Raw genomic sequence first — 17780 nt, 5'->3', positions numbered from 1 at the left:
GCAAGGAAAGCTTCATCTGTCACTGCCCATCACTCCTTATCGCTCGCCTTACCGCCTAAAACATTGCTTGCATCCGCCCCCCATTGCCTGCATTACCGCCTGAACCATCCCACCCACCCCCCACATCCATGGAAAAACTGTCTTCCACAAAACCAGTCTCTGGTGCCAAAAAGGTTGGAGACCGTTGCACAGGACCCCATCCTTTCACTAACCCCAGTGAAAGAATAATTCAAGGGCATAAGCAACATTGTTCAATAAAAATTGTCTAGCTCCTACTTATTTCTAAGTACTTTAGTAAATCTAAGAGTTGTATTTCAACACATTTTTTGAGGCAGAGTGATAAGATGGAAATGAAATGGGCTTTGGAATAAGACAGTTCAAATACTGGCAGCGTAACTTTAGACACAAATTACTTAGGCTCTCAAAGTCTCCACTTTCACATCACTTACACTTACAACAATATTGTCTGTCTTGTATGTTGGTTGTCTAGATTAAATAAGATACTGTATCAGTCAGGGCAGACCAGGTTAGGCTGCAATAATAAACAGTCCCACAAATCTCAGCTTAAAATAAAAAAGGTTTATTTTTCTCTTGAGCTACAGTAGCTGTGGGTCTGCTCCCATGCAGCCATTCCTCCTCCCTTTACTCAGGAGCACAGACTGATGGAGCACTGCCACCTGTCACATTGTAGGTGGCCATGGCAGAGGGACAGGAGAGCTCTGGGTGATCTCACATGGGCAATTACATGCTAAGTTCCAAATTGCCACATGTTCTTTCCAATCACAGTTCGTTAGCTGGGACTGGTCACATGGTGACACCAACAGAAGTGTCTAGGAGGTTGCCACCAACAAAGGGGGCTAGGAGGTATCATGCTACCGGCACCCAAAATGTGGGCACCTGCATGTTTACTAAGCAACATCAGTGATGACCACAGACATTCCATGTAAAGTGTCTAGCATAGCATCCACTTCACATTCATCCCTTTCCTCTCTCCAGCCTACTCCCCATATGCGTTCTTGTTTATAAAATGGAAAGATCTATATCTCAGAAACATTATCCTTGAATTCCCAAACTGTGTTCAGTACAATACTTAAACCAGAAAATGCTCCATGAAAAAAGTTATGTGATAAAATTAATTTGAGAAACACCACATACTACATCCCTTTCAGAAATTCTCAGTGCACAGTAGCTTTATAAAAGTTCAGAGATGGGCTTCCCTGGTGGCATAGTGGTTGAGAGTCCGCCTGCCGATGCAGGGGACACAGGATCGTGCCCCGGTCCAGGAAGATCCCACATGCCGCGGAGCCGCTGGGCTCGTGAGCATGGTCGCTGACCCTGCGTGTCTGGAGCCTGTGCTCCGCAACAGGAGAGGCCACAACAGTGAGAGGCCCGCGTACCGCAAAAAAAAAAAAAAAGTTCAGAGATGTGGCAAAGATAACTGTTTAATTCTGTTTAACCCAAAGTTTAACAAACTTCTTTAATCACCCAACATTGCTTGTGGAACACCCATTGAATACTTCCTGGAAAATGTTGCTCCAATGAATTTAAGACTGCACTGAATTTCCAGCTGGCAACGAAAAGGGTCTTAGCATTTAAAAACAAAATGTTTGCTACTCTGGAATGTTACTTACCCTGGAATTTATTACAGAGTGTCCTAGTATAGTTAATTGTTTTAAAATAGTTATCTATCAATATATAAGTAAAAGAATGTTAATTACTTTATTCAACAAATATTTCTTGAGAGTTTAATTCTACCAGCAGTACTGTTAAAACCAACACTATGATTCCCATTTATTGAACACCTCCTCTGTGCCAAGTTGATGTTAGATCCTAGAGATACCATATTGAACAAGGCAGACATGGTCCTTGCCTTGATGATGGTCATAGTTTAGACAGGGAATATCAATCAGTGCTGTTCTAAGACTTTGCATGTGTTAATTCATTTAATTCTCATAACAACCCTTAAAGCTGGCATGAGTACTGGCCTCATTTTACAGATGCAGAAAAGAGAGGTTGCACAGCTAGAAAAATATTTAACATTCCAGGCTTGATTAAATAAATTGTAAAGCATCCATACCGTGGAGTACTTTGGAATCATTAAAAATTCTGTTACAGAAGATTATTCATGGCATGGGAAACACTCCTTACTATGATTTTGATGGCAAAAGGAGAGTCCTGTTTTTATTAAAAGTAAAATATTCCTATGTAATAGTAACAAAAGGATTACAGATGATATTGTTTTTGCAACAGTGAATTTGTAATATAATTATTTTGTAAAAAGATAATACATTTTTTAAGAGAAAAAAATATCCGATAACTTAACTTTTCTTTGGCGCTTGGACCGCAGCCGTGAGAATGTCAGGCCTCAAAAGAGGCTCGCCTCCAGCGTCCTCCGCTGTGTCGAGAAGGCCTGGCTGGACTCTGAGAAGACTAATGAAATAGCCACTGCCGGCTCCCGTTGGCAGATCCAGAGCCGATCACAAGCCGCAAGCTTGTGACTGTCCTTTCCCGGGCTGGATGCCGGAAAAGGGCAGGCACACGGGTACAGGTAAGCACAGGGCGTTCGAATGTCCAAGAAGGCAACCTGGACGAAAGGGATAAGAACTCTTTGCCCACTACTCAGAGAACACCGCGGGTCTAAGACGAGCGACCACCGCCTGCATCACAGCGGGTACCTGCAAGCGAAGGAGAGCGTGTCCCAGAGAGGGCGGATTCTCACGGAACACATCAGAGCTGCAGACGGACAACGCCCGCAGGGAGCTCCTGGCTGACAGGGCCGAGAGCTCAGGGCGAACACGGGAAGCACGTCAGCGCCCTGGGGAGCTGCTTCCGGCCAAGGCCAAGCTCCTGGAGGCCGGCCAGGAGGCAGAGACCACGAAATAAAGCTTCCCCCCTTCCTCTCCTTGGCCTCAGCAGTTGTGAAGACCAACCACTCAGTAAAACAAGTCTTCTCTGCCATTAAAAAAAAAAAAAAAAGCTAATAGTAATAAGCCAAAGAAACATGTGTTGTAGTTTTAACCAGGAATGTGTTACTTGGTTATGCATCAGTTATCTTGTCTGAACGCACCCGCACGGTATATGTAAGTGTAAAGTTTTTTTTTAAAAAAATTTCGGGCTTCCCTGGTGGCACAGTGGTTGAGAGTCCGCCTGCCGATGCAGGGGACACGGGTTCGTGACCCGGTCCAGGAAGATCCCACGTGCCGCGGAGCGGCTGGGCCCGTGAGCCATGGCCGCTGAGCCTGCGCGGCCAGAGCCTGTGCTCCGCAACGGGAGAGGCCACAACCGTGAGAGGCCCGTGTACCCCAAAAACAAAAAACAAAAACCAAAAACCAACAACAACAAAAAATTTCGATACTGCTTACTGTGAAAACTGGAATCCCCATGGATGGGTCAGCTTCCTACCTAGAGGGTGTACACTGCCACCCAAGGTTGATGTGACGTTGGCCCGAGTGTTGTGTTGCACTTAGTAAAGATTTAATACTAGATTTCTCCTTACAGTAGAAACTTACCCCACTCCTTTAGATCAAAAGGAGGAAAGCTTTTGTCTTAATTTAAGAAAAATTCAAATGTTTTATATGTCCATACTGATAATAAATATTTATTCTAAACAGAAAATTGAGCGATAAAATACTGACTGAAAGAATTGAGAACAGATTGAATAAATACATGAGTGATTTAGCTGAGCATATTTGCAAGTAAATGATGTGAGTAAATGGCTGCTTTGGAAATATTTGGGATCCTTACAATGTTGTCTTGAGTAATTTAAATATTCTCTCTTGTAATCTTGGTGCACTCCTAATTTTCTTAAATTGTTGTGGAATTAAGTCTCAACCCATCTCTGTCAGCCATGTCACAGAATATAACTTATTAAGTTAATATTTTAGCAAATTACTTATGAATTAATGAGGTTTTAGATATATTAGTATATAATTTATAGCTAGTATATTATCTGTCTCTAATAGTGACAATGGAATAAGCCAAATGAGTGTGTGGCCAATTGTTAACTCAACCTGTGTATGACAAAATTAAGAATAAAGGAAGTAGGGATTTAACACCATGGGAGAAGCTAAAAGATGGGGTTCTTTTATTTTTTCCCTTTCCCACCTCTATGATAGATTATTTTTCTGCTGATGTGAAAATTATATATTCTATATGCCTAACTTACGAAGACCTATACTTACCAACATTTGTATTTTCTCTCTAAGACAAGGACTTTAGAACTCTCTCAGCTCCCTTTCTTTCACCTGCTCCTGCAGCCAAACTACACACACATTCTTGGTTGCAGTTACATGGAATTTTAGTTCCGCATCACCATACACACACACATACATCACACACACACACACACACACACACACACACACAGGCATATTATTCTTATAAATTACTTAATAAGTTCTTTACTTAGCTCTTATTTCCATATATCTCAGTGTGACTGCCTAAATTTATTTCCATTTTTCTTAGAATATTCCCTCTAATAATCTTTTCAAAGTTGGCTTTTGGATACAAACCCTCTGAGCCTTGAATGTCTGACACCATCGTTCTTGCTCCATCATATTTAAATAATAGTTTTGCTGGATACAAAGTTCTACTTTTCCAATTCTTTTACTTGTTTTACTTCAACACCTTGAAACATTACTTCATTATCTTCTTGCATCCAATGTTATTGTGGAGAAGTCTGAGGTCAATCAAATATTGTTCTTTTGAAGGTTTTCTATTTTTTCTTTCTGGAATCATTTATAATTTCTCTCACTCTTCGATCTTAAGCTTTATCATAATGTGCCTAGCTATAGATTTTTTCTCACCCATTTTGTTTAGTCCTCTGTGAGCTCCTTCAATCAGAGATGTTTCATCTTTCTTTAATTCTGGAATATTTGCAGTCTTTTCTTCAAACATTACCTTCGGGCTTCCCTGGTGGTGCAGTGGTTGAGAGTCCACCTGCCGATGCCGGGGACACGGGTTCGTGCCGCGGTCCGGGAAGATCCCACATGCCGCAGAGCGGCTGGGCCCGTGAGCCATGGCCGCTGAGCCTGCGTGTCCAGAGCCTGTGCTCCGCAACGGGAGAGGCCACAACAATGAGAGGCCCGCGTACTGAAAAAAAAAACAAAAACAAAAAAAACATTACCTTCTTTCCACTCAATTGTTTTTCTCTCCCAGGACTCCTATTAGTTGAATGATGACATGTGTGCTTCTCTCCTACATTTCCTACAAATTGTTCTTTTATATATCCTATATCTTAATGATGATAATAGCTTATTGTATATAGTATTGGCTAGGTACCAAAGACTCTTCTGTGCACTTTGCATATATTAGCTCATTTCATCCTCACTATAAATGTATAGAGTAGGTACTATTAATATATCCATTTTACAGATGGTAAAATGGTTGCCGGGAGTTAAGTCGCTTAAGTTAAGTGACTTGCTTAGAGTCATTCAGCTGGTAAGAGGCAGAGCTAAGATTTGAGCCACACTTGTCACATGATTTCCCTTTATTTATTCCTGGTGTTGCTGGTGGAGTTCTTTGACCTGTTTTTTCACCTCCTTGTTAATTTATTGGTTGTTTCTATTCTGCTATTTATTTTAAATCATGTATTTCATACTCAGCTTTTTCTTCTTTATTTTCCTTTATAACTACTAATTCTTATTTCATGTTACCACTAGCTTTCTTCTTTCTTAGAGAACATGTATTATGCTTATCTTAAATTTGTAATCTATTTCTTAATGAAATAAGACCAAACGTTATCCACTGTATCTTGTTTAGTTGTTTTGTAGCTGTTGGGCTCCTCAGTTATCTAGCGTTCCCCGTAAGCTCACAGTCACATTCACAGTCTTCATTAGTAATATGAACTTGGGTTGGAGGGGAGAGCCCAGTGCCTGTATTGTACCCTTCCTGGTGAGTTTAAGGAGTTGAGAGCTGGGCATAGACCAGAGTCTCCTAATGTTTTGGTTATACACACCCAGTGCTCTCGGAGTGAAGGAGGAAGAAGGGATAACTCCAGGACCTGCTGTTATCTACTCTTCACCACCACCAGCACCATCCTGGTGTGACCCTCCCACTCACTGCCCTGGTGGTCCTGCCATTTTGCTGCCTCACAGTATCAAAGCAGAAAGTACTCTTCCACCCAATAGCATTTGAGGAAATGAAATGATATCAAACAAACTCTTCCCAAGACTTCAAGTATGCTGCATCTGGGTTACTGTTTTTTTTTTTTCCCAAAACAGTTTCTGTTTTTCCAGGGTTTCTCACATTTTTATTTTTAGTTTTATAGATCCTCTCTTTTGCTATGATGACATTTCCAGGGTTTGGTCCTGGGAAAGTGCCTGCAGCCAATACAAGTTAACCATCTTATGAGGAATCAGAAGGCCTGAATTAAGTCATCAATTAAAAACAGAAAAAGGAAAATAAATGTTCTCTATATAATAGAAATACTCAGATTCCGTTATGTCAATGAAGATTACCCTTCAAATTTATTTAATCAAATAAGTTTATTTTGTAATTTATTGTTCATGGTATATACCAGCCTATAGGAAGATCCCAAGGCTTCCTTCTTCATGGCTCCATCCCTTTTGAGGAAGTTTAATGATTAAAATAAATGGTTTATAAATGGAGCTGAGCTCCTGTAGCCATTTCTGTTACTCTTTCTTTGAATTCTCTTTCCCCAGTTATGTAACTGGGATATCCTGGAGGACCAGGAAGTTGACATGGTGGGGTTCCAAGTGATAAAAGGCATGGAGCTTCCAGTTCTGGCCTGACTACTAGTCCAGGAATCCAGGATTTCAGCTAGAATGACAGGAGTATGAGATTTACCTGCTCACCTACTTTAAACACAAGATAGGAGACTGGGGATAAAGTCTGGTTTGTGCAACTGTCTATGGTTACCTCTGTGTTAAGAAAGTCTTTGGAACTTTTAGCACAGAGGGATCAGCTTGGTGCTTTGTGACCACCTAGAGGGGTGGGATAGGGAGGGTGGGAGGGAGATGCAAGAGGGAGGAGATATGGGGATATATGTATATGTATAGCTGATTCACTTTGTTATAAAGCAGAATCTAACACACCATTGTAAAGCAATTATACTCCAATAAAGATGTTAAAAAAATTGTAAAAATTTAAAAAAGAAAGTCTTTGGACTTCATGTTCATTGCAATGGTCACAGCAGCTATAGTTGGCTGGCCGTGAATTTGGGCTTGTGATCCTAGCCCCAACAAACTGACCTGACAAACATAGGCAATATTAGGTTGCCATTTTGTTATTAATTTTGAAGACGTTAGAAGCAGGATGTGGAAAATGACTAAATTTGAGGGAAATGATTCTGTTTTCCCCCTTTATTAAAAAATTCATAAGCAGCAAAAGCAAAAACAACAAAAGCAAAAAAAAAAAAAAAAACCCACAAATGGGACTATATCAAACTAAAAAGCATCTGCACAGCAAAGGAAACCATCAACAAAATGAAAAGGCAACCTGTTGAATGGGAGAAAATATCTGCAAATCATATATCTGATAAGGGGCTAATACCCAAAATATATGAAGAACTCATAAACTCAATAGCAAAGAAAAAAGAAATCCAATTTGCAGATGATCTGAATAGACATTTTTCCAAAGAAGACATACAGACGACCAACAGGTACATGAAAAGATGCTGAATGTCATTAGTCATCAGAGAAATGCAAATCAAAACCACGAGTGGGGAGTGGTCAAGGTGGCAGAGTTGGAAGACCCTGAGCTCACTTCCTCTATGAGCACACCAAATTTACAATTGTTTACAGAACAACTGTCTATGAAAAGACTGAAATCTATCAGAAAATATCTTCTTCTACAACTAAAGATATAAAGAAGGAACTGAGAGACAGGTAGAAGGGGCAGTGTTGTGATATAGTACCCCTGGGTGGGGCAGGGGGGCTACTGCAATTACAGTTTCAGAGGTTCTCCCGAAGAAGTGAGAGGTTCGAGTCCCATGTTGGGCTCCCCAGACCAGAAGTCCTCCATCGGGGAGACAAACCCCCCAGAGTATTTGGCCTTGAAGGCCAGCAGGGCTTACTTTTGGGAGACCCAGAGAACTGAGGGAAATAGAGACTCCACTCTTAAAGGGCGTACACAAAATCTCACATGCTCCAGGACCCACAGAAGAAGGTCAGACCCACCTGCTGATCTTGGAGAGCCTCCTGGAGAGACAGGAGGCAACTGGAGCTCAGCCTGGGGACACAGACATTGGTGGCAGCCATTTTGGGGAGCTTGTTCTACCACATAGACACTGCTACTGGCAAATGCCGTTTTGGAATCCTCTATCTAGCTTACTAGCACCGGGACACAGCCCCACCCACCAGCAAGCCAATACTAGTTCTAAGACACCTTAGGTCCCTCAACCAGCCACCTTAGGATCTGGCCCACTCACCAGCTGGTCAAAAACAAGCTTTGGGAAAACCCAGACCCTACAGTGAGCTGTGTCAGAAACCTGTTCTGCCCACCAGCAGGCCAACAGCCAGGGCACTGCAACCAGAGATTTTGGGACCTGGCACCACTCATCAGTAAACCAGCACTAGCCTTAGGACCCCTTGGGCCTTGGATCCACCCACCAGTGGACTGACACAAGCTCTGGGAACCCTGGGTCCTATATCCAGAGACCCCAGGACACAGCTCTGCCTGCCAGCGGTCCAGCACTAGTGCCAGGACCTGGCTTCAACTACCAGTGGGCGGGCACCAGACCCAGGATCCCCTGGGCCACAGGTCCACCCAACAGTGGGCAGACAAAAGCCCTTGGACCACTGCAACCTCACAGCCTGCCTTGTTAGGACCCAGCCAGTCAACCAATAGGCCTGCACCAGTTCCAGGACCCCCATGCCCTGGCCCTGCCTACCAATAGGCCAATATCAGCTCTGGGACACACTGAACCCATCAGCCAGCAGCCCTGGGATCTGGACTCATCTACCAGTGGGCTGACACCAGCTTCAGGATCCCCAGGGCACTGCAATCAGAGACCCCAAGACATGGCTCCACTCACCAGTGAGCCAGCACTAGCCACACAATCCCCTGGGTCCTGACTCTGCTTACCAGCAGGCCAACACTGTCTCCAAGACACATTAGACCTATAAGCCAGCTGCCCCAGGATACAGTCCCCCTCACAAGGAGGCCAACAGTAGATCTGGAACCCCCAGTCCCATAACCACCTACCCCAGAAGCTTGCTCCACCCACCAGTGGGCCTTCACTGGCCCCAAGAAACCCCAGGTCTACAGAGTCAGCCACTTCATGACCTGGCCTCACCAACCAGTGGCCAGCAGCCCCCACATAAAATAGGACCTGGCAACCAACTGGACCAGGGGCCAGCCACACGTTCCAGACTTCCCACAGCTGTGAACCCACAACAACAGAAGGACCCATGAAGCCAACATAGAGGGAAACACTAGTGCATATAGCTCTGATGACCAGAGGGGAGTACACTGCTGGATACATAGGATGTCTTCTACAAAAGTACACTTCTCCAAGATTGGTAAACTTAACCAACCTACCAGATACATGGAAATAAAAACACCAACTTAGGCAAAATGAGGTGACAGAGGAGTATGCTCAAAACAAAGGTACAAGATAAAATCCCAGAAGAAGAGCTAAATGAGGTGGAGATAGGCAGTCTCCTGATACCTGATAGGGAGTTCAAGGTAATGATCATAAAGATGTTCAAAGAACTCAGGAGAAGGTTGGATGAATAGAGTGAGAAGTTAGAAGTTTTTAACAAAGAGTTTAAAAATATAAAGAAGAACCAAACTGAGATGAAGAATACAATAACTGAAAAGAAAATACACTAGAAGGAGTCAACAATATATTAAATGATACAGAGAAACAGGTCAGTGATCTGGAAGACAGGGCAGTGGAAATGACTGAAGCTGAACAGAAAAAGAAAAAAGAATAAAAAGAAGTGAGGACAGTTTAAGAGACCTCTGGGACAACATCAAGCATACCAACATTTGCATCATAGTGGTCCTAGAAGGAGAAAAGAGAGAGAAAAGGGCAGAGACTATATTTGAATATATAATAGTTGAAAACGTCCCTAACATGGGAAAGGAAAAAGACCTCCAGGTCCAGGAAGAACAGAGAATTCCAAACAGGATCAACCCAAAGAGAATAACACCAAGACACATTGTACTTAAGATGGCAATAATAATAATAATGATATAATAATAATAAAATAGAGAATACTAAAAGCAGCAAGGGAAAAGCAACAAGTTATGTACAAGGGAACTCCAGCAGGCTGTCAGCTGACTTTTCAGCAGAAATCTGCAGGAGAGAGGGAGTAGCATTATATATTTAAAATGATAAAAGGGAAACACTTACAACCAAGAATACTCTATCCAGCAAGGATTTCATTCAGATTTGATAGTGAGAACAAAAGTTCTACAGACAAGTCAAAGCAGAAAGAGTTCAGCACCACCAAACCAGCTTTACAAGAAAGATTAAAGACACGTCTCTAAGGAAAAGAAACGGCACAACTTGAAACATGAAAATTACAAAAGGAAAAAAAATCATTAGTAAAGGCAAAATACAGTAAAGGTAGTAAGCCACACGCAAAGAAAGTAGGAAGGTTAAGAGAGAAAAGTAGTAAAATCTTCTATATCTACAATAAGCAGATACACACAAAAAAAGATATAAGATATGATGTAAAAACAGTAAACATGGGGAGAGGAGAGTAAAAATGCAGAATGGTTAAAATGCATTTGAAATTAAAAGATCAGCAACTTAAAATAGTCATAGCTATATTTATAGATATAGAGCAATATATATAGATTGCTATATATAAACCTCATGGTATCCACAAACCAAAAATCTGTAATTGATATAGACACAAAAAGATAAAGGAATGTAAACAATGCCAGAGACAGTCATTAAACCTCAAGGGAGGAGAATAAAAGAAGAAAGGAACAAAAAGAAACTACAAAACAACCGCAAAACAGTGAACAAAATGGCAATAAGTACATACCTATCAATATTTACTTTAAATGTAAATGGACAAAATGCTCCAACCAAATGAAACAGAGTAGCTGAATGGATACAAAAATAAGACACATATATGTGCTACTTAGAGACTCACTTCAGATCTAAACACACACACGGACTTAAAGTGAGGGGATGGAAAAAGGTACTTCATGCAAATGGAAATCAAAAGAAAGCTGTATGTCAGACAAAATAGACTTGAAAACAAAGGCTGTAACAAGAGACAAAGAAGGACATTATATAATGATCAAAGGATCAATCCAAGAATATATATGCACCCAACATAGGTGCATCTAAATACATAAAGTAAATATTAAGAGAACTAAAGGGAGAAGTTGACAGTAATACAATAATAGTAGGGGACCTTAACAGCCAACTTACATCAATGGACAGATCATCCAGATACAAAAATCAGTAAGGAAACACTGGCCTTAAATGACACATTTGAGCAGATAGACTTAATAGATAAATATAGAACATTCCATCTGAAAGCAGTAGAATACACATTTTTTCAAGTGCATATGGAACATTCTCCAGGAGATATCACATGCTAGGCCACAAAACAAGTCTCAATAAATTTTTAAAAACTGAAATCATATCAAGCATCTTTTCTTTTTTTTTCTTAACATCTTTATTGCAGTATAATTGCTTTACAATGATATGTTAATTTCTGCTTTATAACAAAGTGAATCATTTATACATATACATATGTTCCCATATCTCTTCCCTCTTGCATCTCCCTCCCTCCCACCCTCCCTATCCCACCCTCTAGGTGGTCACAAAGCACAGAGCTGATCTCCCTGTGCTATGTGGCTGCTTCCCACTAGCTATCTACTTTATGTTTGGTAGTGAATATATGTCCATGCCACTCCCTCACTTTGTCACAGCTTACCCTTCCCCCTCCCCATATCCTCAAGTCCATTCTCTAGGTCTGTGTCTTTATTCCCATCTTACCCCTAGGTTCTTCATGACTTTTTTTTTTTTTTTTTAGATTCCATATATGTGTGTTAGCATACGGTATTTGTTTTTCTCTTTCTGACTTACTTCTCTCTGTATGACAGACTCTAGGCCCATCCATCTCACTACAAATATCTCAATTTCGTTTCTTTTTAAGGCTGAGTAATATTCAATTGTATATATGTGCCACATCTTCTTTATCCATTCATCTGTGGATGGACACTTACGTTGCTTCCATGTCCTGGCTATTGTAAATAGAGCTGCGATGAACATTTTGGTACATGACTCTTTTTGAATTATGGTTTTCTCAGGGTATATGCCCAGTAGTGGGATTGCTGGGTCGTATGGTAGTTCTATTTTTAGTTTTATAAGGAACCTTCATACTGTTCTCCATAGTGGCTGTATCAATTTACATTCCCACCAACAGTGCAAGAGGGATCCCTTTTCTCCACACCATCTCCAGCATTTATTATTTCTAGATTTTTTGATGATGGCCATTCTGACCAGTGTGAGATGATATCTCATTGTAGTTTTGATTTGCATTTCTCTAATTATTAATGATGTTGAGCATTCTTTCATGTGTTTCTTGGCAATCTGTATATCTTCTTTGGATAAATGTCTATTTAGATATTCTGCCCATTTTGGATTGGGTTGTTTGTTTTTTTGTTATTGAGCTGCAAGAGCTGCTTGTAAATCTTGGAGATTAATCCTCTGTCAGTTGCTTCATTAGAAAATATTTTCTCCCATTCTGAGGGTTGTCTTTGGTCTAGTTTATGGTTTCCTTTTCTGTGAAAAAGCTTTGAAGTTTCATTAGGTCCCACTTGTTTATTTTTGTTTTTATTTCCATTTCTCTAGGAGGTGGGTCACAAAGGATCTTGCTGTGATTTATATCATAGAGTGTTCTGCCTATGTTTACTTCTAAGAGTTTGATACTGTCTGGCCGTACATTTAGGTCATGAATCCATTTTGAGCTTATTTTTGTGTATGGTGTTAGGGAGTGTTCCAATTTCATTCTTTTACATATAGCTGTCCAGTTTTCCCAGCACTACATATTGAAGAGGCTGTCTTTTCTCCACTGTATATTCTTGCCTCCTTTATCAAAGATAAGGTGACCATATGTGTGTGGGTTTATCTCTGGGCTTTCTATCCAGTTCCATTGATCTATCTTTCTGTTTTTGTGCCAGTACCATACTGTCTTGATTACTGTAGCTTTGTAGTATAGTCTGAAGTCAGGGAGCCTGATTCCTCCAGCTCCATTTTTCGTTCTCAAAATTGCTTTGGCTATTCAGGGTCTTTTGTGTTTCCATACAAATTATGAAATTTTTTGTTCCAGTTCTGTGAAAAATGCCAGTGCTAGTTTCATAGGGATTGCATTGAATCTGTAGATTGCTTTGGGTAGTAGAGTGATTTTCACAATGTTGATTCTTCCAATCCAAGAACATGGTATATCTCTCCATCTATTTGTATCATCTTTAATTTCTTTCATCAGTGTCTTATAATTTTCTGCATACAGGTCTCTTGTCTCCTTAGGTAGGTTTATTCCTAGATATTTTATTCTTTTTGTTGCAGTGGTAAATGGGAGTGTTTTCTTAATTTCACTTTCAGATATTTCATCATTAGTGTATAGGAATGCCAGAGATTTCTGTGCATTAATTTTGTATCCTGCTACTTTACAAAATTCATTGATTAGCTCTAATAGTTTTTTAGCTCTAGTAGCTCTGGTAGCATCTTTAGGATTCTCTATGTATAGTATCATGTCACTTGCAAACAGTGAGAGCTTTACTTCTTCTTTTCTGATTTGGATTCCTTTTATTTCTTTTTCTTCTCTGATTGCTGTGGCTAAAACTTCCAAAACAATGTTAAATAATAGTGGTGAGAGTAGGCAAACTTGTTTTGTTCCTGATCTTAGTGGAAATGGTTTCAGTTTTTCACCATTGAGGATGATGTTGGCTGTGGGTTTGTCATATATGGCCTTTATTATGTTGAGGAAAGTTCCCTCTATGCCTATTTTCTGCAGGATTTTTATCATAAATGGGTGTTGAATTTTGTTGAAAGCTTTCTCTGCACCTATTGAGATGATCATATGGTTTTCTCCTTCAATTTGTTAATATGGTGTATCATGTTGATTGATTTGCGTATCCTGAAGGATCCTTGCATTCCTGGAATAAACCCCACTTGATCATGGTGTATGAGCCTTTTAATGTGCTGTTGGATTCTGTTTGCTAGTATTTTGTTGAGGATATTTACATCTATGTTCATCAGTGATATCGGCCTATAGTTTTCTTTCTTTGTGACATCTTTGTCTGGTTTTGGTATCAGGGTGATGGTGGTCTCATAGAATGAACTTGGGAGTGTTCCTCCCTCTGCTATATTTTGGAAGAGTTTGAGAAGAATAGGTGTTAGCTCTTCCCTAAATGTTTGATAGAATTCCCCTGTGAAGCCTTCTGGTCCTGGGCTTTTGTTTGTTAGAAGATTTTTAATCACAGTTTCAATTTCAGTGCTTGTGATTGGTCTGTTCGTATTTTCTATTTATTCCTGATTCAGTCTTGGCAGGTTGTGCATTTCTAAGAATTTGTCCATTTCTTCCAGGTTGTCCATTTTATTGGCATAGAGCTGCTTGTAGTATCTCTCATGATCCTTTGTGTTTCTGCAGTGTCAGTTGTTACTTCTCCTTTTTCATTTCTAATTCTATTGATTTGAGTCTTCTCCCTTTTTTTCTTGATGAGTCTGGCTAATGGTTTATCAATTTTGTTTATCTTCTCAAAGAACCAGCTTTTAGTTTTATTAGTCTTTGCTATCATTTCCTTCATTTCTTTTTTAATTATTTCTGATCTGATCTTTATGATTTCTTTCCTTCTGCTAACTTTGGGGGGGTTTTTTGTTCTTCTTTCTCTAATTGCTTTAGGTGCAAGGTTAGGTTGTTTATTTGAGATGTTTCCTGTCTCTTAAGTTAGGATAGTATTGCTGTAAACTTCCCTCTTAGAACTGCTTTTGCTGCATCCCATAGGTTTTGGGTCATCGTTCTCCATTGTCATGTGTTTCTAGGTATTTTTTGATTTCTTCAGTGATCACTTTGTTATTAAGTAATGTATTGTTTAGCCTCCATGTGTTTGCATTTTTTACAGATCTTTTTCTGTAATTGATATCTAGTCTCATAGCGTTGTGGTCAGAAAAGATACTTGATACAATTTCAATTTTCTTAAATTTACCAAGGCTTGGTTTGTGACCCAAGATGTGATCTATCCTGAAGAATGTTCCATGAGCACTTCAGAAAAATATGTATTCTGTTGTTTTTGGATAGAGTGTCCTATAAATATCAATTAAGTCCATCTTGTTTAATGTATCATTTAAAGCTTGTGTTTCCTTATTGATTTGCATTTTCGATGATCTGTCCATTGGTGAAAGTGGGGTGTTAAAGTCCCCTACTATGATTGTGTTACTGTCAATTTCCCCTTTTATGGCTGTTACTATTTGCCTTATGTATTGAGGTGCTCCTATGTTGGGTGCATAAATATTTACAATTGTTATATCTTCTTCTTGGATCAATCCCTTGGTCATTATGTAGTGTCCTTCTTTGTCTCTTGTAATAGTCTTTATTTTAAAGTCTATTTTGTCTGATATGAAAATTGCTACTCCAGCTTTCTTTTGGTTTCCATTTGCATGGAATATCTTTTTCAATCCCCTCACTTTCAGTCTGTATGTGTCCCTAGGTCTGAAGTGGGTCTCTTGTAGACAGTATATAAATGGGTCTTGTTTTTGTATCCATTCAGCCAGTTTGTGTTGTTTGGTGGGAGCATTTATTCCATTTACATTTAAGGTAATTATCAATATGTATGTTCCTATTCCCATTTTCTTAATTGTTTTGGGCTTGTTTTTGTAGGTCTTTTACTTCTCTGCTGTTTCCTGCCTAGAGAATTTCCTTTAGCATTTGTTGTAAAGCTGGTTTGGTGGTGTCAAATTCTTTTAGCTTTTGCTTGTCTATAAAGGTTTTAATTTCTCCATCAAATCTGAATGAGATCCTTACTGAGTAGAGTAAATGGTTGTAGGATTTACCCCTTCATCACTTTAAATATGTCCTGCCAATCCCTTCTGGCTTGCAGAGTCTCTGCTGAAAGATCAGCTGTTAACCTTATGGGGATTCCCTTGTGTGTTATTTGTTGTTTTTCCCTTGCTGCCTTTAATATGTTTTCTTTGTATTTAATTTTTGATAGTTTAATATGTGTCTTGGCATGTTTCTCCTTGGATTTATCCTGTATGGGACTCTCTGTGCTTCCTAGACTTGATTAACTATTTCCTTTCCCATATTAGGGAAGTTTTCAACTATAATCTCTTCAAATATTTTCTCAGTCCGTTTCTTTTTCTCTTCTTCTTCTGGAACCCCTATAATTTGAATGTTGGTGTGTTTAATGTTGTCCCAGAGGTCTCTGAGACTGTCCTCAGTTCTTTTCATTTTTTTTTCTTTATTCTGCTCTGCAGTAGTTATTTCCACTATTTTATCTTCCACTTATCCATTCTTCTGCCTCAGTTATTCTGCTATTGATCCCTTCTAGAATATTTTTAATTTTATTTATTGTATTGTTCATCATTCCTTGTTTCCTCTTTAGTTCTTCTAGGTTCTTGTTAAATGTTTGTTGCACTTTCTCTATTCTATTTCCAAGATTTTGGATCATCTTTACTAACATTATTCTGAATTATTTTTCAGGTAGACTGCCTATTTCCTCTTCATTTGTTAGGGCTGGTGGGTTTTTACCTTGCTCCTTCATCAGCTGTGTGTTTTTCTGTCTTCTCATTTTGCTTACCTTATTGTGTTTGGGGTCTCCTTTTTGCAGGATGCATGTTTGTAGTTCCCGTTGTATTTGGTGCCTTTCCCCAGTGGCTAAGTTTGGTTCAGTGGGCTCTGTAGGCTTCCTGGTGCAGGGGACTAGTGCCTCTGTTCTGGTGGATGAGGCTGGATCTTGTCTTTCTGGTGGGCAGGTCCACATCTGGTCATGTGTTTTGGGGTGTCTGTGGCCTTCTTATGATTTTAGGCAGCCTCTTTGCTAATGGGTGGTGTTGTGTTCCTTTCTTGCTAGTTGTTTGGCATAGGGTGTCTAGCACTGTAGCTTGCTGGTCGTTGAGTGAAGCTGGGTCTTGGAATTGAGATGGAGATCTCTGGGAGATTTTCGCCATTTGATATTACATGGAGCTGGGAGGTCTCTTGTGGACCAGTGTCCTGAAGTTGGCTCTCCCACCTCAGAGGCACAGCACTGACTCCTGGCTGGAGCACCAAGAACCTTTCATCCACACGGATCAGAATAAAAGGGAGAAAAAATAGAAAGAAAGGAAGAAAGAGGATAAAATAAAATAATATAAAGTAAGATAAAATAAAATAAAATAATTAAAATAAAAAATAATTATTAAGAAAATTTTTTTTAAAAAAAGTAAAAAACAAACAAACAAAAATGAATGGACAGAACCCTAGGACAAATGTTGAAAGCAAAGCTATACAGACAAAATCTCACACAGAAGCATACACATACACACTCACAAAAAGAGGAAAAGGGGAAAAAATAATATACCTTGCTCTCAAAGTCCACCTCCTCAATTTGTGATGATTCTGTGTCTATTCAGGTATTCCACAGATGCAGGGTACATCAAGTTGATTGCGGAGATTTAGTCCACTGCTCCTGAGGCTCCTGGGAGGGATTTCCCTTTCTCTTTGTTCGCACAGCTCCTGGGGTTCAGCTTTGGATTTGGCCCCACCTCTGCGTGTAGGTCGCCTGAGGGCGTCTCTTCTTCGCTCAGACAGGACGGGGTTAAAGGAGCAGATTCAGGGACTCTGATTCACTCAGGCCAGGGGGAGGGA

At 40.0% G+C, this 17780-nt stretch overlaps 1 long non-coding RNA gene across 1 annotated transcript; it reads right to left on the bottom strand.

The window, feature by feature from the left end:
• Window positions 1-559: 559 nt before the first annotated feature.
• On the bottom strand, window positions 560-17775 carry LOC117196197 (uncharacterized). The gene is made up of 2 exons (XR_004476273.2): window positions 17494-17775; window positions 560-2675 (listed from the first exon to the last, which is right to left on the bottom strand). It is a non-coding gene; the product is annotated as an uncharacterized LOC117196197 (long non-coding RNA).
• Window positions 17776-17780: the final 5 nt, after the last annotated feature.

The sequence above is a fragment of the Orcinus orca genome, chromosome 4, assembly GCF_937001465.1.
Source record: "Orcinus orca chromosome 4, mOrcOrc1.1, whole genome shotgun sequence".
In the NCBI taxonomy this organism is placed as follows: domain Eukaryota; kingdom Metazoa; phylum Chordata; class Mammalia; order Artiodactyla; family Delphinidae; genus Orcinus; species Orcinus orca.
Note: the sequence above shows the minus strand (reverse complement) of the source record. Positions and strands in the feature narration are given on the sequence as shown.